The following is a 22839-nucleotide window of genomic DNA, read 5'->3' on the forward strand; positions in this document are numbered from 1 at the left end:
GATAGACTAGTGACTACCACAGATGGTCAGTTTCCAAGTTGTGCTTGATCTTAATGTGTTGCTGATTGTATCAGTTGAGATAAAGCATTGTGGATGATTTGATGAGCTGTTTTCTCTGAAGTTATGAAGATGAGAATGTCTGTGGGTCGTTAGAGACACAGAAGCTAGGGTGCAACTATATCAGGAAGATTTGGGTGATAACTCAGAGATTAAACCAAGGACAGTCTGACAACAAAAATAAAAATGAGAAAACACTTAAGAAAGACACAAAGACAGACTTCCAGTTTACCAATGGCAAACAGTAGGGCAAATGAGGATGAAAAGGCTCATAGTGAACCACCAGGACACCCTGAATTTAAAGCACAGGAAGCAACAAAACAGATGAATCAGGCTCTAGAAAAATTCAAAACAGAAATAATTTCCCAGATAACCATAGAGATAGTGAGCAAAATGGAAGTCACGATTCGAGACTCTAGAGCAGAAACTGACAAAAAAATAGATGAGCTCAGGACCATGATAGAAGCCATGAAGGACCAGCATAAGAAAGAAATGGAAAAAATAAACGCCCAACATAGAAAAGAAAGGGAATCCATAAAACAGATTCAAACAGATATCCAGGAGATTAAACACTCCATAGAAAGTGTACGCAACAGAATAAAAGAATGAGAAGATAGACTCTCAGATATAGAAGATAAGATTGCAGTCAGTGACCTTGAAAAGAGAGGTCTCTTAAAAACAGTAAGGGATCATGAGAAATTGATCCAACAACTCCTAGATGATGCAAAGAAGAATAACATAAGACTGATAACAATCCATGAAGTAGCAGGAGAAAAATACAAATGACTTAAAAAAGCTGTTTGCAGAATTAATGGCAGAAAACTTCCCAAACAGAGGGGAAGAATTTGACATTCAAATAACTGAGGCATATAGGACCCCAACTAGCCACAATCAAACAAAATCTACACCTAGACATATAATAATCAAGATCCCAGAAATCCAGCAGAAGAACAAAATACTACAAGCAGTAAGAGAAAAGACATAAATCACATGCAAAGGAAAGCCCATCAAAATCACAGCAGACTTTTCAACACAAACCCTTAGGGCAAGGAGAGCCTGGAGTGAGATATTTCAAGTACTAAAAGAGAACAACCTTCAACCTAGACTTATGTGTCCTGCAAAACTCTCTTTCAAAATGGATGGGGAAATAAGATACTTCCATGACAAAGAACACCTGAGAAACTACATGAATACCAAACCAGCACTACAAGCAATTCTAAACAAGATCCTAGAAAAAGACAATGAAGGCAACAACACCATGAGGCCCAACAGAGCAAATCAAATAGGCAAGGCAAGAAACTAAAAGAAGGTGAAAAAGTAAAGAGTCAACAAAAGGCCAATAACATGTCAATAATGCCAGTACATATCAGTTATAACCAGCAATGTCAATGGCCTCAACTCACCAATCAAGAGAAATAGACTGGAAAAATGGAATAAGAAGCAAAATCCAACAATATGTTGTATACAAGAAACACACCTAGTGCAAAAAGAAGCACATAGACTGAAAGTGAAAAGATAGAAAACAATTCGCCATGTGACAGGAGCCCAGAGAAAAACAGGGGTAGCAATCTTTTTTGCAGGCCAAGCAAATTTCAAACCAAAACTGATTGTAGTATTATTGATGTAGGACGGTACTGTATCATACCTCTGTGAATGTAAAATATCTTGTACCTGCTTTATGATACATAGTAGTGGCCGTGCTTCGTCAGAGCTGCATTTAATGATATTACTCTAGAATGTTCTCTTTCCAGATGATGATTAAGATGCTAATAAAAAAAATGGTGCCAGGTACCACAACAACAGAACTTTGCTGTTTTCTGTATATTATTCTTTTCTTGTTTTTTTTTTGTTTGTTTGTTTTATTTTTTTAATGGAATGTGCTAAATGTCTATAATTTTGTTCAGATGACTGCAGAACCTGGAAAAGCTGTTGCTGCTATCGATGCATAACATACTGCTATTATTAGTCTTTTTATATAAATATAAATATATATCTATACATACACACACACACACATACACATATATATAAATTGAATTTTTGGAAACTTTAACGGTGCTGTCAACTTTGGAAAAAGTTATCCCAATTTACTGTGTTGAGTTGGCATTGTACAGAAATGGACAGCCATATTGGTCTAGAAATGTTAATTTTTTTATTTTTATTTTTTATTTTTTTCCATGTGTACAGGGGTAACGCATTGTACTAAATATGTAAGGTCATATCTACATGGGTTTGATTACAGAAACTAATAAAGTATTCTCTAAATAATGAAAAAAAGAATAAGATAAGACTACAAGATCAAGAAGCAATTTAAATATGTTAAGGGACCATTTTCATCTCCAGAATTAAGAATTATTTTAATGTTACATCATTGCCTTTTCTCTTTTACTTTCCTTTTTAGTTTTATTTTAGGATTCCCTATTTTTAATGTTCATACAGAGATTTCTTTAACTGAAATACCAAATAGTTTCTCTGGTGTGAAAAACTATAATAGTGCACAGGATCCTAATGAGATAATTAATAATGTGAAATAGGAAGTAAAGGGCTAAAGGTGTAGGGAAAGTGGGAAGGGTGAGGGAAAGGTAATAAGGGAGAGGAAAAAAATATGAGAAACTGAAAAAATGGAAATAAACTGTTTGTAAATGGGGAGGGAAGGGGGGGTGAAGGGAGGGCAGGGGCAAGGGGAAAAAATGAGACTCAAGACCTATTACGTAAAGGTACAGGATCCCAATGATGAATGTAACTGTATTGTATACCTAGATTGTACCAATAAACTCAGTAAAAGGAAAACGCCTCATCTGCCATTCTCTGTTGCTCAGCCAGAGTTGCTGAAGTTCCTCTGTAGACAGTTCCTCTGAGTGCTTCTCCACCAGTTCCTCAACATCACCATTAGCTACCTGCAGGCCTATGGATTCTGCTATAGTGACAATGTCATCAACCACAGGGTCAATGGAAGGCTCGGGCTCCTCTACACAGCCTTCAAAATCTCTTTCCTATGTAATTTTTAGGCTACAGTTTCTTCTAGGCAGCTCTCAGTGTTCTTAGAGAGACACTAGCCCAGGATTTTTCAGTTAACCCCACACAGGAAAGGATGCTATAGTAGTTCTTCCGGAACTCTTTAAAGGTTAAATCTGTGTCTGAGACCACCTGGAAGCACTTCCAGGACACTTCTTTGATGTGCAGCTTCTTAAAGTTAGCTATAACTTGATAGTTCATAGGCTGCAGTAGAGGAGTTGTATCGGGTGGGAGGAACTCAAATTGAGAGCCATGGGATTCTTCAGCCAGTTCTTCCAAATCTCATGAGTGAGCAAGAGCACTGTCCCTGATGAGGAGAGCCTTGAGTGGCAAAATTTTGTCTGCTAGAAATTTCTTAACAGCAGGACAGAAAGCCTGCCTGATATACTCAAGAAAAAGTACTCTTTTTACCCATGCTTTTGTGTTACATCTCCACCTGACCCCTAGCCTACTCTTCATGCTTTTATGTTTTCTGAACACTCTAGGGGTTTCTGAGTGATAAGCCAAGAAAGGCTTTATCATGAGGTCACCACTTGCATTGGCACATAACAAGGTTGGCCTATCTTTCATAGGCTTGAGGCCTAGTATTTTCTTCTTTTTCTGGGTAATGTATGCCCTCCTGGGTATTTTTCTCCAGAAAAGTCCAGTTTCATCACAGTTGAAAATTTGATGAGAGCAAAAGCCATTTCTCTATATCATTGTTTCAAAGTGGTTGTAATTTGCAGCAGACCTTTGGTTGCTTCACTATGCCTCGTGAAGCTATGAACTCCAGTTTTCACTTTAAAATTGTGAAACAACTTACTGTCATAAAATGTTTCATCATTATCACCCATTGATGGATTATCCTTTCTGAGATCTGCATGCATCGACCTTGCTTTTTCAGAAATTATAGACTCAGATAGGGCATGATCTGCCACCTGCCTTTCATTTCTCTACATTAATAATAGCCTTTCTACCTTATCTAATGCTGTTGATTGTGACTTACTAATCTCAATAACACCTTTAGCAACACTGGCTTGCTATACAATTTTTTTTCTCTGTAAGATTGTTGAGATGGTGGATTTTGAACTGCTATACATATCAGCAAGATCGCTGACATGAACACCACACTCATATTTCTCTAGAATTTCCTTCTTTTCAATTGTGATTGCTTTTTTTTAACCTTCCCTTCCTTTCTTACCTTTTTTTCTACTTTTTTGGGGGACCATTTTGATAGCAGTAATCAGAATGATTTTATAAAGCACTGACCAAGTCTCATCTGCAAACATGCTCATCTGGGCTCAGACTGATGCTCACATATGCTTTTCTGATATTTTGAGTCTTTATTTATGGCATTTGAGTCATAACTCAAGATACTGATTGCAAATTAAAACTAAAATTCTGATTGTAACCCAAGATGTTTGTATGTGAGGCTGGCCATAACTCCAGAGTCCACTGTACTTCTTCTGTATCACTTAATGCTTTTCTTCTCCTCTGTCAGTTCTCTCATGGTTTCCATGCACACTCCGTGAACTTCAATTCCTCTCTGAGCTATTCTTTTTCAGACTCTAAACACTTTCTCCTGGAGAAGCTTAGCTGATAGCACTCACTGCTCTGCCATTTTGGGAACCTCTTTGGAAGACTGCTTTGAGAGAAGAGACCCAGGGCACTCTACTCACTTAGATCCACTTAGGAAAGTGTCTGCTTACAACAATTGAGGCAGACACAGGCCACTGCCTGTCATGCAGGGGAGACTGGCTAGCACTTGAGATAGCATCAGACATTGAATTATTTACATGGTGTTTGTTTCTTGGGCACTCAGAATGCAAAAATTGTGGGGTCATGAAGACTTTTATTCAGATTTAAAAGGAAGGCCTTGGAGGTCAGGCAGTGTGTCCTGAAAAGAGTGATTTATGTTGTGAGTGAAGCTGAAGGTGCAATAGAGACCATAGGAAGTTGGAAATAAAAGGAACATGGAATATCTGCAGAGTAAAGCTGCAGGCAGTGAATGGAGTCTGCCTAAGACAGAGGCCATGTAGGCTGCATATCTGCAAGTCCGTTGGAACAGGGCTGACCAAACCCTTTGTAGTTCACATCTCACCATTGTATGTCCCAGGTGCTGGATATGAAACTATTTGATATTTACCCTTCTAGTTTTGGTCATGCTTTCTACTAATTCCTTTCTACTTCCACAATTCCTCCTCTTTGGAACAGAAATGTTTATTCTGTGTCCTTTAGTGCTGATGTATTTAAAAATTTGATTTTTACAGTTATTCACAGCACAATTTGCTTTTAGTCTAGGAGGAGACTAGAATTGAGCTTTTGAGCTATGTTGTAACTGTTAAGACTTTGGTGACCCTTGGACATTGATTAAACACATTTTGCAAAATGAGATGAACATGAGCCTCTTGGGGCTAGAGGTAGAATGTTATGGTTGAGACCTAAAAATGTCCCCAAAACTCTTATGTGTTCAGAGCTGAGGCTTTTGGAAGTTGATTGGTGCTATCAGTGATATGCTTTCAGGGCATGGAGCCTGGTTGGAAGAAATGTGTACCAAGGGCGTGAACTTAAAAGTGGAGTTCTTTGCAAGTTCCTGAGTTTGATTCCCAGTATCAAAAATTAAATGAGCTTAGCATAGACCTCGGTGTGGATAATGGAATCCCCACTCAGGATGTGGGCGGCACCAATCAATAGACTTATAGCCTGGATGAAATATAAAGGGAGAAAGGGAAAGCAGGCTTGCTGATTGCTGCTGACTTCTGCTTGTTACACTATTAACTGTTTCTCTTCTGTGAGGTCCCTGTTATGCTGCCCTGCCTTGGACTAGGGACTGAAGTCTCTACTGTGAGCTGAAATAAACCTTTTGACCTTTAGCCTGTGGGTATTGGATATTTTGTCCCAGCAAAGAGAAAAGTAACTGAGACACTCTCCTAATTTCAAAATATATTGCAGGTCCATAACAATAAGAGCAGCATTGTATTGCAATAAATATAGATATGTATCCCTCAGTACAGAATAGAGGACCATTAAATAAATCCATGTATTCTCACCCAACTCAATCTTGACTGAGGTACCAAAAGTCTTCTTGGAGAAGGGATAGCTTCTTCTGCAAATGGTGTTGGGATGACTGTATATCCATCCACATGTAGAAAAATGGAAACTAGACACCTCTGTCTCACCATGTACAAAAACCAACTCAAAAGTGGTCATATATTTTCTTGTAATGTCTGAAATCTTGAAACTACTACAGGAAAAACACATGAAAAATGCTTCAAGATATTGGCACAGGGAACAATTTCCTGAATAGAATTCCAAAAGCTCAAGAAACAAAACCAAGAATTGATAAATGGAATTATATCGAATAAACAACATTTGCACAGCAAAGAAAACAACACAGTGAAGAAAAATAGGAAAGAGTCTTTGCCAGCTGTATGTGTGACATATGACTACTATATAAATGTTTTTAAAGCTTAATAACAAAAACAATAATAAAAATGGGCAAATGACCTGAAAAGGTACCTCTCAAAAGAGGATGTACAAATTGTAAATAAATAAATATATAAAAATGCCCGACAATATCATTGTCATTGAGAAATGAAAACAAAAGCTATGCTGAGATCCCATCTCACCCAAGTCCAAATGGTTAGTAACAAAAAACTGAACAATAGCAAATGTTGGCAAGGATGTAGTGAAAAAGGAACTCTTTTTCTCTGTCAGTTGAAATGTAATTAGTACAGCCACTATAGAAGACAGTATTAATGTTTCCCAAAAAACTAAAAGTAGAAGCATTATGTATGTTCCAGCTATGCCACTTTTGTGTTTGTAACTGAAGGAAATAAATTCAGCTTATAAAAGGTATCTACTTACTCATATTTATTGAAGCAGTATGCAGAATAGCTAAAATGTGAAATCAGACCATGTGCCTATCAACAGATGAATGGATAAAGAAAATGTAGCATATACTATAAGAGAATATTATTCAACCATAAAGAAAAATGATGTCATGTCATTTGCACAAAAATTGACTGAATTGGAAGATATAATTTTAAGTAAAATAAGACAGATAACAAAACACAAGCATCTTGTGATTTCTCCCACATATGGAAAAGAAAAGGAAAGAGAGAAGGAAGGAGAGAGAGAGACAGAGAGAGAGAGAGAATGACCTGAGAGTAGAATAGGGAGAGGAGGTGGGAAGGAAGAGCAAGAGAAGGTAGAAGGGACTGTGGGCGTGAACAAGGCATGAAAAATGAATGTATGAAAATGTCATAGTGAAACTCATTAACTTGACTTCACCATGATATACCTCTGTTCAGATTTTCCATTTCTTTTGAGACAGTTTGGAAGATGTTTGGCCAGTATAAATCATCTGGTGGCCAATTCATTTTGACAAGGGCACTAAGAGTACTTCATGGGGAAAGTCTTTGTTGGGACAACAGGATATTTATAAGCAAAAGTATGATGTTATACATTTATATACAAAAATTAAGTCAAATGTCTCCAGGTCCCAAACATAAGAGATAAAACTATAAAATCTTAGTAGAAAACATAGGAATAAATCTTCTTGAAATTGGATTTTACAATGCATTCTTATATGTGAACACCAAAAATCATAGCATAGACAAAAAAAAAAAGATAATTGTGGCTACATAAAAATGTTAAACTTTTCTGGGTCAAATCATTAAGAAATTGAAACTATAAGTCAGAATTCACTTCATAAAATGGGAGAAAACATTCAAAAATCATATATCAGATAAAGTCAAATAGTGAAAATACATTTTAAAAACTTGCAAGTCAACAAGAAGAAAACTCAATTTGAAAGGTGCACAAAAAATGTAAGTAGACATTTCTCTAAAAAAAAAGTATACAAATGGCAGTAATCACATGTAAAGATGCTCAACACCATTCATTATTAGAGAATTGCAAACCAGAATTACAGTGATGTATTATTTCACACCCATTATCTTGGTCACAATAATAATGAAAATAACATGAGTTGTGGATGTGGAGAAATTGGATTTCTCATACATAGTTACTAAGGATGTAAACTGGCAGTTGTGGAAAGAAAAAAAACAGGTCAGAAACTTCTCAAAATGTTACCATATTACCCAGCAAGTTTAGAGATTTGAGAACCATTGTTCAAACAAAAAACTTGGACATGAATATTTATAGCATCACTATTCATAATTAAAATATGAAAAATTTAAAAATTAAAATTATCTGAATGTTCATAAACTGATGAATAAACAAGTAATAGTATATCCATACAATGGATTCCATACAATGGAATATTATACATCCATACATACAATGGAATATTAGCCAACCATAAAAAGAATATGATACATGCCACAAAGTGATCAAACTTTGTAGTAAGTAAAACCAGACCCAGTAATAATATATTATTTGATTCCATTGATTTGAAATGTTCAGAATAGGCAAATCCATAGAGACAAAAAATACCCTGGTGATTTCCAAAGGCTTAATAGGGAGGCAATAGGTAGTGATGCTTTAATAGATATGAGATTTCTTTGTGGGGTGCTGAACATCTTCAAGATTAGAAAGTGGTTTTTTCAGAGTGCTGTAGTTTTCAGTGTAGAGGTCTTTTGCATCTTTTGTTAGTTTGATTCCTAGATACTTCATTTTTTTGGATGCTATTGTGAAAGGAATTGTTTCCCTAATTTCTCTCTCAGTGAGTCTGTTATTTGTGTACAAGAAGGCTACTGATTTTTGGGTATTGACCTTGTACCCTGCTATTCTGCTACAAGTGCTGGTGGGTTTGTGGTGAGAAAGGAACCCTTCTCCGTTGTTGGTGGGAGTGCAGACTGGTGCAAGCACCATATTGGAAATCACTACGGAGGTACCTCAAAGAGCTGGGACTAGAGGTTCCATTTGACCCAGCCATACCTCTGTTGGGTATCTTTCCAAAAGAATTAAAAGAATCATTTCACAGTGATACATACACACCTATGTTTATAGCAGCACAGTTTGTAATAGCTAAAACTTGGAAACAGCCCATTTGCCCATCAGTTGGAAACTGGATAAAGAAGATGTGGTTTTTCTATAAAATGGAATACTACTCAGCCATAAAGAATGAGAAATTAGATTCATTCATAGGAAAATGGATACATTTTGAGGGTATACTCCTAAGTGAAATACATAAGTCACGCATGTGTAAATACCGAATAGTTTCTCTGGTGTGAAAAATTGTAATAGTACATAAGATCCTAATGAGATAATTAACCATGTGAAATAGGAAAAAAAAAGGGGTAAAGGTGTAGGGAAAGTGAGAAGGGTAGGGGAAAGGTAATAAGGGAAAAGAAAATAAATGAGAAAAATAATAAAGTGTTTGTAAATGGGAAGGGGAGGAGGGGGTGAAGGGAGGGCAGGGACAAGGGGAAAAAATGAGAACCAAGACCTGTCATGTAAAGGTACAAGATCCCAATAATGAATGTAACTGTACTTTATACCTAAAATGTACCAATAAACTCAATAAAAAGAAAAAAAATGATTAGATAGTGCTGATTTTTGTATAGCATTTTGAATGTAGTAAAACGCTACTGACTAATAAAAATTAGAAAGGTTAAAATAGTGAGCTACTTATAAAATGAATTTTACCAAGATACAATTTTTAAAAATAGTGATAGCCCAAAACACTGGCAAAGATGCAGAATAAGTGAGCCACAAATGTATCACTAGCTGGAATATAAACTAGTGTAGCTATTCTAGAAAAACACTATTCTTAAAATACTAAGCATCAAGCCCCATTCAAACTAGCAATTTCACTCCTGAGCTTTCAATCCAGAAAAATGAAAACATATTTACATGAAAATATGTGCACAGTTTTTTATGATAGGTCAATAATATTAGCCTCAAGCTAGAAAAAACCAGATCTCCTTCAATTGTTAAAGGTTTACACTGCCATATCCATACCATAGACTATGATTCAGCAATAAAATGCAACCAGAATAATTACATATGCAAAATCTGTGGGTGGATTCCTCTCTAGATCTCTACTATTCTTAGTGAAAAAAATACCAAAAGATTAGGTACTGAATATATATATATATATATATATATATATATATATAATCTTCATAGACTAAAACTCAAAGGATGGAAAAAATGTTTCATGCAACAGGAGTCTAAAAACAAACAGGAGTAGCTATTCTATTTTCAGACAAAATAGACTTTAAGCCAAAATTAATCAGAAAAGGCAAAGAAGCTCACTTTATTTATTTCTTTTAATTTACTTTTCTGGTACTGGGATTGGACTCAGGAACTTGCCCTTGTGAGGCAGGCAGCAGAACCAGAAGTTCACTTTACATTGGTTAGAGAAATAATCCAACAGAGATAACAATTATAAATATGCACATATATTTTAAATACATATCCGTCAAACATCAGCCCACCCATCCTTATAAAACAAATACTACTGGACATGAAAGATCAGACAAATATTAACAGAATTATAGTGGGGGACCTCAACACCCCACTATCACAAATATATTAACTAGATAAAAAAATCAACAGAGAAATATTGGAGTTGAATAAAACCTTCAAACAAATGGGCTTAATAGACATGTACAGCCTGTTCCACTGAACAACAAGACAATACACATTCTTTTCAGCAGCACATGGAATTTTCTCCAAAATAGGCTACATACTAGCCAGTAAAGCAAGCTTAAGTAAATGTAAAGGTATGGAAATTACACTATGTATATTACCAGATCATAGTGCAATAAAACTAGAAATCAATGATGAAAGAAAATATAGAAATTGCACAAATTCATAGAAACAAAGCAATACATGTTTAAATGAACAACAGGTTACCAAAGAAATCAAGGAAAAAATAAGGCCATTTCTCGAACTAAATGACAGTGCCAACACAACATACCAGCACAACAAAAGCCATCTTAAAAGAGCTGTTTATAGCCATGAATGCCTACATCATAAAAACAGACTGAGCCCAAACAAACTATTTGACAATGTGCCTCAAGGTCCTAGAAAAACAAAAACAATCCAAACCCACAGCTAGTATCAGGAAGAAGATTTTGAAGATCAGAGCAGTGATCAATGAAACTGACACCAAATAGACCATACAAATAATCAATGCATCAAAGAGTTGGTTCTTCAAAAGAATACACAAAACAAACTCTTAGCCAATCTAATAAAAAAGGAGTGACAAGACCCAATCACAGCAGACACTGCTGAAATTAAAAAACTGACAATTACTCCACAAACAAGTAATGCAAAAAATTGAAAAATTGAGAAGAAATAGATATATTCATAAGTATAAATAGTTTACCAAAACTGAACCAAGAAGATTTAAAGACCCTGTGTAATATAATAGGAAAGAAAATTAAAACAGCAAAACAAATAAACAAATCCCCCCCCAAATCTACCAACTAAGAAAAGCCCAGCTCTAGATGAATTCTACAAAGATGTTAGAGAAGAATTAATACCAATACTTCTCAAAATGTTCAATGAAACTGAAGGGAAAGGAATACTCTCAAAGTCACTTCCAGGAGCTAACATTACCAGGATTCCAAAACCAGACAAGAACCCAACTAAAAAGAATGTCTCTAGACCAATCTCTTTAATGACTACAGATGCAAAAATCCTCAACAAGATACTGGCAAACAGAATGTAACAAATCATGAAAAAGATGATAAATCATGACCAAGTAGGCTTCATTCCAAGGATGTAAAGGTCCAACATACTCAAATCAATAAATGTGATACACATAAACAGAAGCCAACACAAAAATTGAGTACCTTAATAGATACAGGGAAAACTACTTATGACAAACCTACCGCCAACATAATAGCAAGTGGAGAAAAGCTGAAAACTTTCCCTCTAAAATCAGGAACAAGAGAAGGATATCCACTATCAACACCTCTGTTTATCATAGTACACAAAACATTAAGATGAACGATTAGTCAAGAAAAAGAAACAAAAGAGATATGCATTGGAAAGGAAGAATAATTATTATTTGCAAATGACCTTGTTTTCTACATAGAAGACCCAAAAATTCCACCAAAGATGCTTACAATTAATAAGCAAAATTAGTAATGTAGCAGGATACAAAGTCAATACTCAAAAAGCAGTGGAGTTTCTGTATATCAATAATGAACTCACAGAGAAAAAAATATAGGAAAAAAATACCATTCACAATAGCAACAAGAAAATTTAAACGCTTAGGAATTAACCTAAGGAAGTGAAAAACCTCTACAATGAAAACTATGATGTACTGAAAAGGAAATCAAAGAGGACATTAGAAAATGTTCCATCTTCTGTTCCTGGATAGATAGAACCAAATAGTCAAAATGGCTGCACTTCAAAAAATGATATAAAGATTTAACATAATCACACTCAAAATACCAACAGCATTCTTGACAGAAGTAGGGAAAGCAATCCAAAAGTTCTTATGGAACCAGAAGAGACCCAGGATAGCAAAAGCAATCCTATGCAACAAGAGTAAAGTGGGAGATATCACAATCCTGTAATTAAACCTATACTGCAAACAGCATGGTACTGGCACAAAAACAGACATGAAAATCAATGGAACAGAACATAGGTTGCAGAAACAACCTCAAGCACATTCAACTCTGATTTTTGACAAAGGGGAGAAGAAATACACACTGGGGGAAAGATAGTCTCTTTAATAAATGGTGCTGGGAAAGTTGGTTATTTACATGCAGAAGATTGAACCCAGGCCTATATCTCTGACCATATAGTAAACTAAAATAAAAGTGAATCAAAGAAGTAAATGTTAAGAGAACAATATTTAACATGTTGGAAGATAAAATAGGTAAACGTCTTGAAGTCATTAGCATAGGCAAGGACTTTCTGAACAAAATCCAATTGCGCAGGAAATGGTACTGGGAATCAATAAATGGGATTGTGTCAAATTTAAAAATCTTCTGCACAAAGAAAGGAAGGAAGGAAGAACAACAATGATGATGATGATGACAACAACCAAAAGTTAATAACAAAGTATAAAATGGGAATTTTCTTTTTTGCTGGTGCTCCACAGATAAAGAATACCTAGAATATATAAGAAGGCTGGGGATTTAGCTCAGTGGTTCCACCACCTGCCTCACAAGTGCAAGGACCCATGTTCGACCCCTGGTACCACGCCCCCCCCAAATATATAGAATTCAAAAAAATGAGAACCCTCAAAATAAAAGACCAAAATTTAAAAAAAAGAACAACTGAAATGAATAGCTACTTCCAAGAAGAAGTACAAATTACCAGTCAATACAAGAAAAAGATTTTTCAACATCTTTGGCTATTAGAGAAATGCAAATTAAAATAATATTGAGATTCCATCTTACTCCACAAAGAATGGCTACAATGAAAAAATCAAATAACAAATGCTGGTAAGGTTGTGGGGAAAAAGAAACCTTTTTTACTTTGCTGATGGGAATGGAAACTAGTACAAGCATGGTGGAAATCAGTATGGAGATTCCTCAAACAATTTAAGAACAGAAATTCCATTCTACCCAGCTATTCCCCTCTAGGTATCTTCCTGACAGAGTTAAAGGCATATTACAATTATTCATGTATTCTTGCATTTATAGCAGTGCAACTTATAATTGCTAAATCTTGGAAGCTTTCATACGTCCATCAATAAATGAACTGATTAAGAAAATGTGTTATTTATACACAGTGGTGTAATACTCTGACATAAAGAAGGATACATTTGAATCACTTGTAGGAAAATAGATATACCCCGAGACCCTAATGTTTGGTGAAGAAATAAAACACACAAGCTTAATTACCACATGCTTTCTCTTGTATGAGTGAGTTATCCAACATATAAATAAATTGAACAACAAAATAAGAGATTAATAATCAGAAACAGGGAGATGATAGGCTCCTTGAAAATGGAAAGGGGACCGAGAGGTAAGGGGGGTGGAGTGGGAGAGAACGGGTTGTAAAAATAGTTAAGATGTGTAATGTCCAAAAACAGTGCCCCACAGTGAGTATAATTATTATGTATTGCAAATGTGTACTATTTAATTTTTCTTACAACTACATGGGGAATCTACAATTATCTCAAGATAAACTTTTATTTTAAAAAAGATGCGTGGCCTGCCTTGCAAGTGCAAGGACCTGGCTTCGATCCCCGGTGCCAAGAATAAATAAATAAAAAATAAAAAAGATAAGAAATCTGATTTGCATCTCCGATAATGTTTTGGCTATCTGGAATAACCTTGATGGTAAAAATCCAAGCTTGTTAAGAAAACTATAACTAGAAGGGGCCCCATGAACTCATTAGCTCTCCACAGGGGATGTGGAAGGGGTAATAGTGTCATGACCCACTGGGGCTCTGTCAGCTACTTCTCTGTTTACTGGCTTTGGCTAATAAGCATTAGTAGCCAACTAGAGAGAATGCTTTACTATCTCCTTATGTGAGGAAGTCTGCAGCTTCTGGCAAAGGAAACTAATGAAAAGAGGTTTACAAAGAGGGTAGTAGATTCCTTGGTCGTTTGTAATTTGTGTCATCGAGCGTACAGAAGGTGGAGTCAGAACTGGTGAGGCGGCTCTGTTGCTGATAAACTGGGTGATCTCAGACAAGTATTCCTTTTTAAATGGTTATACTGACCTCTCATTTTATTATTATATGTTTGTTCCCCAATTTCCCTGATTGGCCTGTAATTAACAGGGGAGCAAAGTATTCTTTCATAATTTTCTGTTTGCAGCACCAATTTAAAAGAGTGTACACAGTGAATAAATAAGTGGAGACATAAACCAAATGGAGTCTAGTAATTACATAGTTAAATGAGTCCCTTCCCTCTGCACTCTCAAGCACAGTGTCTGGAGAACAGGTTTAGTAGGATGTATTTGAAATGAGTAATTTACAGCCATGATTGCCATGAAAGCCTTTCCTGATTGAAAAGAAGCCCACAAGTTTACGTAGGCTCAAGAAGTCACCATGAGAAATCACTCTGTTTTGTCTCCTTTTACAAGGAAAATAGCAAGAAATAGAGTTAAGACAAATTTTGAAATGAAGTCCTGCAAAGCAAAAAGAGACCATTCCCTCCCATCTTGAAACCCTTTTGTGGGGTGGTTGAAGGAAGATAAATTAGTGCCGCTTTTTTACAGCTGTCTGTCACAGAATATAAACAGGGAAGTGAGTTTGAACTGTGCCATTTATCAAGGGAGTTTGATGCCTAGCTGCTAGAATGGTTCACATTTCCCATGTGCTCTGGCCTTCAGTAAAGATTCAGGTTCACTTTGGTCCTGTTTCAGATCTAGGGTCAGACAATGCATAAGAGTTTCCTCCTCTTGTAGAAAATAGTGCAATGGGGGAAGACAGTCAGTGACCTGGATATTTTTATAGGACAAGGACAAAGTAGAGAAGAAAGAGGAATAGGCAATCGAAAGTACAGTTAACAAAGTCATGGTCTCAGTCACATGGAAAACTGAAGTTAACACATGAGCTTCAAAAATGCCTTTCTTTTATCCTCTTTATTCTATTTTCATAATTTTTCACCTTTTAAAAATGCACAGAATATAATGAGTAAATCTGCATTAATGGGTTGATGGCCAAAATATAAATACCTTTTCTTTCTATGAGCAAAATATATTATCTCTTAGAAATGCAAAACAACTTTTCTGCAAAATAACAAAATGGCACAAGCACTAAAAGAGGCTTCTCTGAAATATTCTTACACTGAATAAAATGATTGCCATTTTATCAGCAGTTTTTCACGTTTTAGAAGTCTAACTTTCCAGTTAAAAATGTATTAGCATCAGTAGTCACTTTTATCACTTCTTCAGCCTCAATTCAGGTTGTAGGACCCATCCTTTAGCTTGACCCATTAACAGTACCATTTTGTGAGGCTGGAGGAAGAGATTTACTAAAATGGCAGGAACATTAGATTTGAAGTCAGACATTGGTTCACATGTTCGCATTCTTTGATTGATAAATACTTATTTAAAAACCTTGTTATGTGTTAGGCTTTGAGGTAGAAACTCAGCATAGTAAGTAAGTAAAAAAACTCACCCTGACTTCTTGGGGCTTTCAGTGAGTCCCAGCTCCCACACATCCTTGTATCTGGGTAACTGAATGAGTCATTTCATGTCAAACCTGGATTCCTCATTTGTCAAATGGGCAATGAGCAGAAAGGTTGTGACAATTACAGATTGTACAATGTTGGTATGTATCTGCTATTTTGTAAATTGATATAAATAAGGACAAAAATCACATCATTTGGGTATTATATATGAGAGAAAATACTTCAGTTTTAAAGAACAAACAAGGTATTTCAACTGGTTATTTTATCATTATTTCATTTACTACATTTATTGGAGAGCTGTGTTACCTTGTGGCTTTGAGAAATGTCTTTCCAATTTATTCATGCCTCTTGATAAATAATAACTTTAAATGATTCCATAAGGTTTCCAACCACAACCTATATTTCTTGGAACAGGAATTGCCTTAGTTAATATTTTAAATTAATAATAAGAGTATGGGAGGATATAAGTTCTTTAAAATCCTAATGATAGCTTTGACAATAAATGTTTTCTATTATACATATTTGTCTCAGTTCCCTATCAAACCTACCACAGAGAGGAGAAGAATGACATTTTTTCTTCCAGAGGATAGAAACAAATGAAATACTTCCTTGAAAATCCTAATTTAATTCATTATACCAAAGCATAACATTAAAATGCATTTTTTCAATTAAAGTTCTTTATCAGTCGTATAAATATGAACATTATCAAAATAGATTCTTAGCACAAAGCAAGGTTAAAGAAACACAACTATTTTCCTGTAAGGTGAAGGTACCTTGGTTTCATGTAATTTGCCAGATAAACAGCAACTCCCCAGAAGAGCCATTTAGGAAATGCCCGTGAGTACCAGTGTCATGGGAGGTGATGGCTTTGCCTGCAGAGGGACTCAGGTGTACACAGAGGTACGATAGAGAAATGAAGCAAAAGCTCAACTGCCCTTGTAGGTTCCTAGGGAGAGACTGCCTCAATTTAGTTTTTTGTCAAATGCACAAAGTGTACTTCTGGATAAAAGCAAGACTCAAGATACCTAGTTCCATTCTTCGAATGCAAGGAAAGTGGACATGCTGAAGACTTTGCGTCCTGGCTCACGAATAGGAGTGGATCCCTCCGAGGCACTGGTAGGCAAAGCTCAGCTCTTCTGCTTTCTTCAGTTTTCCAGTATCAAGTCTGTCTTTTGCAAGGTGAGGCCAGGTAGAACTACCTAAAATCAACTAACTATCCATTTAGTGGAAAAATCAAACTATTTGTCCATCTGTTTTACCAGTTGATTGCCTGAATTTTACTAGCACTTGGCATGTCAGCTATCCTTAGCCTCAGCTAGTTTGCTGAATTAACAGTTTTTCATTGACTCCTTAGTTCAGCTCAAGAATGGATTTCATTGACTTAGCCTCTGACTTACCTCATGTCTCCCTCTGCGTTTTGTAGCTGGTAAAAGGAAAAATTCCTGTGATGATCCGCGGAGTATTTGTAGTGTAACTTTGCTTTGCGACAAGCTCCCTTTTTTCCCCCATAAACTTGCCTATGTGTACTTCTAGAGGAATTAAATGATTACCAGTTAGGGGGGGAAAAAATCCTCAAGTTTGGAAAGAACGTTAGCAGTCATCAACCCAAATGTAATCCTCCTGTGCCTTTATCTCTTTTAACTCTCCACAAGCTGTTGTTTTTGAACCTCTCCAGTGAATGGGGAGAAGATCCCTTCTGAACATCTACTTTTTTGACAGCACTAACTGTGCTGGGAAAAAGTGAGGGGAGAGGGGAGAGGAGAAACAACTGAAGAGGAAGGAGAAAAGCACTACGACTCATTGATCATGTTCTCTTGCTCAGCCCTGGGCCAAAAGAATTTGCAGACATGTTATCCAGTTTGTTGGATTTATGCCTCTAGACTCAAGCAGCATGCATGACTTGAGTACATGACTTGAGTTAACAGAGGCGCATGTTAGCAGAGACCACACCTCTAGTGTTTTCAACAATGCCCCTTTTTAATAAATCATTTCTGCTGAGGAGATAGAGAAAAAGATATTGACTATATGCTTGGATGTGGAGGTCAGTATCCTCGAACTTTCTGTTGCCCTGGAATGCCTTCCCTGTAGAGACCTGGAGGCAGCAGAATTGCTCTTCCCTTAAAGGTTAGCAAGTTTTTGTTGATCGTGTATCTTTGTGGTTCAACCCAGACTGTCTAGTTTTAGAGCCCATTCTCTTACAGTAGCTTCACTGTCTGTCTAAGCCACATCTCTACTTTTTACCTGGCTTCCCACTCTTCATCACACGGCTCTGCCCTGCATCCAGATGGTGTCACAGCCTTGCAAAAGCAATGTAACTGCCTGGTAAAGAGGAAATGGTGGGCTGAACATTTAGCTCAGTGGTTCCACCTGCCTCGCAAGCAAAAAGTCCCAAGTTTGATCCCCAGTACCAAAAAAAAAAAAAAAAAAAAAAAAAAAAAAAAAGAAAAGAGGAAATGGTAATTCCCTGTGCACATCCTCAAAAAGGCTTCTTATCATTTTTAAGGTGATAGATTAACCTAATATTTTAAGAAAAGATAAAAAGCCCAAATGCAAGTCCAGAAGGTAATATGGATGGCTGTGAGAATGTGGCTTTTGATGGGCTTGCAGCCTCACCAACTCACAAAACAGGCCTTGTTCTCCTTCAAAGTAAAAATGTGGGAACTTTCATTTTCTTATCTTCCATGAGATGAGGCAAATGAGCCTTTGTAGCCAGTCCTTACAAGGGGTAGTGTCAGTGGTAGGTGGGTGAGATCCCGAGTAGATCTCTCATTGCTGCCACCTTCTAAGTGATGAGCATGGGTGATTATTTAAGGTCTCTCTGCCTTCCAGTAAGGTATTCCTTCATCTGCAAAGGGAGAATGGTGGTAATAATAATACGAGTCCTACATTTTTAGCACCTAGAGTTCCTCAGAGTTCCACCATTACTAGCAGCAACATGAGCAGCAGCATTCAGGAATCTGGCTGTGTTCTGCCATAAATGACATCCTGCCCCGGCCCGCGGGGTCAGTAATCAGCAGAGCTCGAGAAGGGGAGATACCTGGAAATGGGACAAGAGAGGCGCAGAGAGAAGGAGACCAAGCAAAGAGTTGTCAAGGTCTCGTTTATTTGCAGGCACAAGCAGTATATAAAGGCAAAAACCACAAATTTGTAAGAGGAAGTGGCTAATCATAAAATGATAAAGGAGAAACATATTGTACAGTAACAGTTATGATGAGATACAGTTGTTATGTAACAGATTAGGTCATTAAATGAGCAAGGCCATTAGTACAGTCATTGACACGTCTGTGCCAGTGAGGTGATTCAGATGTAAACATGGAGGCGGTTATGTTAGGCTCAAAAACAACTCTGAGAATATGAATATTTGGTCTCCTACAACATCCTTTCTCTGAGATCTCAGATTCTTGTTTATGCTCTACAAAGAATGGCGAGAAGTCTTGTCTTCACACACATTTTCCATTCTTTACTCAATAAATGAGCTCAAGGTCTGAATCAGCATTTGCTGGGTATCTGCTCAGCATCAGGACTACCAGGCATTTGGATTATCTCTGAGGCATTCTGTAAATCACTTAGAAAGTTAGAATTAGTACTCCATATGATGGTCTCTAGGACTCTGGATCAGATTGTTTGTTTGTTTTATAATGCAGTTATTTATTTTTTTCCTCATTAAGTTTAGTGGTACTTTTTAGGTATATAGTACAGTTACATTCATAATTGGGATATTGTATCTTTGCATGATGTGTCTTGGTTCTTTTTTTTCCCTATACCACTGCCCTCCCTTAACTCCTTCCACCTTTCCCTGTTCATGATAGCTTTACAATACCTAAAACTTGGAAACATCCCAATTGCCCATCAACTGGAGACTGGATAATGAAGATATGGTTTTTCTATAAAATGGAGTACTACTCGGCCATAAAGAAGGAGAAACTAGAGTCATTTATAGGTAAATGGTTACACATTGAGGCCATACTCTTAAGTGAAGTAGATAGGACACATATGTATAAATACCAAATAGTTTCTCTGGTGTGAAAAACTGAAAGTGTAAATAAGGTTCAAATTATATAATTGATAATGTGATATCAGAATAAAAGGGCTAAAGGAGTAGAGTAAGTGGGAAGAGTAGGGAAAAGGAAGAAGGGAAAAGAAAAATACGAAAAAATAGGAATATTTATTTATTTACAAGGAGATTTTGTACACCAGGGAAGCATCTTGAAGCACAATATACCAGGCTTTTGTTTTTTCTTTACATTTTGATGTGAACTTCAAATTTAAACAGAAAGGGAACACAAAATCCATCTTTATATACACAAAATCAAAATGAACAAAATGGGAAGAAAGGAGCTAAAGGTGTAGGGAAGTTGGGATGGGTAGGGGAAAGGTAATAAGGGAAAAGAAAAATGTGAGATAATGAAAAGATGAAAATAAAGTGTTTGTAGATGGGGAGGGGAGGAGCGGGTGAAGGGAAGGCAGGGGTAAGGGGAAAAAATGAGAATCAAGACTTGTCATGTAGAGGTACAAGATCCCAACAATGAATGCAACTGTACCGTATCCCTAAAATGTACCAATAAACTCAATTAAAACTGAAAAAAAAAGAACAGCTGAATAGACTTTACCTGCTAAGTACATATATTGTTTTCAAGAGAAAACAAGTGAGATGAGAGATAAACCGGAAGCCTTGATGGCAAAGAGAAAGCAGACAATTAGTTTAAGATTCAATTAGTTTAAATTCTGTTTCAAGCTTTGCACATTAAAGCAAAGAAAAAGAGTGGAAGAAGTGTTTTAAGAAGTCACCTAAAGCCAGAAAGAATAAGCTAGAGTCTACGAACCATCAAGATAGAATGCTAACTCAAGTTGGCAGTTAACATGTGGGCACCTTTTTTCCAGACCTCTAACGGACTAAGAGTCTGCCTTGATTTTACTCAGGTAAGGAAAATATTAAAGCACATGTCGACCCAGTATTTTTTCTGTAGCCATAAGACAATTGACAGTAGCTAAGAAATCCAAAGCCCTCTTCTCTGCAGAGAGAAAATCAGTACCTTTAAGGTCACTTTAGCTTTTTTGGTTTTGACCTAGTATTTCAATTCTTTAGCGAGTCTGATGTGGACATGAAAGGAGAAAAATCTGCTGAAAGATTACATACTGAACAAATGACAGTGATTACAGAGTAATTCAGAAAAAATTTATGGAAGAGCCACATTTTACTATACATTATAGTGAAAGAAAAAAACTTACATTCATCAGTTAAAAAGAAACTATTTTTTTCTTTCACTTACACTGTGGCCAGGAATTAAGAGGCGAATTGTGAAGCTATTTGATTTTCTGTGAAGTCAAGGAAGGTGACCAAACCTATTCTAATACATATTACAAATACAAAATGGAGAGGAGGCTGAGTCAATATCTAGGCACCAACCACACTGGTACAGCATGGAAAAGGAAAGGTAAGTAAGGTGGAAGCTGCCAGAGAGGGACACATGGAGAGAGGAGGAAATGTAAGGATAAACAACACTGAGAAGAGAGGGAGCAGAGGCCATGATGGCGCCTCTCCTTACTTCTTCAAACACTTTTTTCAGAGCCAGCACCTTATGCCCCATAGGGCCTTGCCGTGCATGATTGTGGCTGTAAAGTAATCCCACAGAGTGCCCGCAACACTGCTTAAAATACATCGATTGGTTAAAATAATTCACAGTATCATTTGATAGGATAAAAATAAAACAGCCTATAAAATTGAAGTCACGATCAGTTTTTCTGCCAAGCTGCCATTAACATTAAGACCTTTTTTCTTGCTTTTTTTTTCAGCTTTAATTGAGTTTATTGGTACATTTTAGGGATACAGTACAGTTACATGCATTGTTGGGATCTTATACCTTTACATGACAAGTCTTGATTCTCATTTTTCCCCTTACCCCTGCCCTCCCTTCACCCCCTCCTCCCCTCCCCATCTACAAACACTTTATTTCCATTTTCATTATCTCACATTTTTTCTTTTCCCTTATTACCCTTCCCCTACCCATCTCACCGTCCCTACACCTTTAGCTCCTTCCTTCCCATTTCTAAATGTCAGTAATCTTATTAGGATCTTATGTATTATTGCAGATTATTCACACCAGAGAAACTATTTGGTAGTTACACATGTGTGACTTATTTATTTCACTTAGGAGTATATCTTCAATATGTATCCATTTTCCTATGAATGAATCTAATTTCTCATTCTTTATGGCTGAGTAGTATTCCATTTTATAGAAAAACCACATCTTCTTTATCCAGTTTCCAACTGATAGGCAAATGGGCTGTTTCCAAGTTTTAGCTATTACAAACTGTGCCACTATAAACATGGGTGTGCATACTTCTCTGTGATATGATTCTTTTAGTTCTTTTGGAAAGATACCCAGCAGAGGGATAGCTGGGTCAAATGGAACCTCAGTCCAAGCTCTTTGAGGTATCTCCATATTTTCTTGCTTTTGTATACAGAAAATATACACTATTTCTTATTTGATCAACTTGTATTCCAGTTGCAGCTCAGACAATAGACAGGAAAATATATTCCCAATTTTTCTTCAAGATCATTTTAAAGTAAAAGTCAAGACACAAGTACCAAAAGAGAGGAACATATTGGATCCTGAGCGATTTCTCTCAGGCTTGAGTGCAGAAGAGAACTGGCTATATTTGTGCGTGGTAAGAGGTGTAGGGCAATGCTTTCAACTGACAAGTCAGTGTGGTACAAAAGTTTCCTGTGGAAGTGAGGACCACTTTACTAGAAAATGGA

The 22839-nt window shown here is 36.5% G+C and overlaps 1 pseudogene; it reads right to left on the reverse strand.

Annotated features, from left to right (window-relative positions):
- Positions 1 to 22839, reverse strand: part of LOC104849576 — a 40394-nt pseudogene that overhangs the window by 13173 nt on the left and 4382 nt on the right.

The sequence above is a fragment of the Fukomys damarensis genome, unplaced genomic scaffold (genome assembly GCF_012274545.1).
Source record: "Fukomys damarensis isolate Sample0158 unplaced genomic scaffold, DMR_v1.0_HiC HiC_scaffold_33, whole genome shotgun sequence".
Taxonomy (NCBI): Eukaryota; Metazoa; Chordata; class Mammalia; order Rodentia; family Bathyergidae; genus Fukomys; species Fukomys damarensis.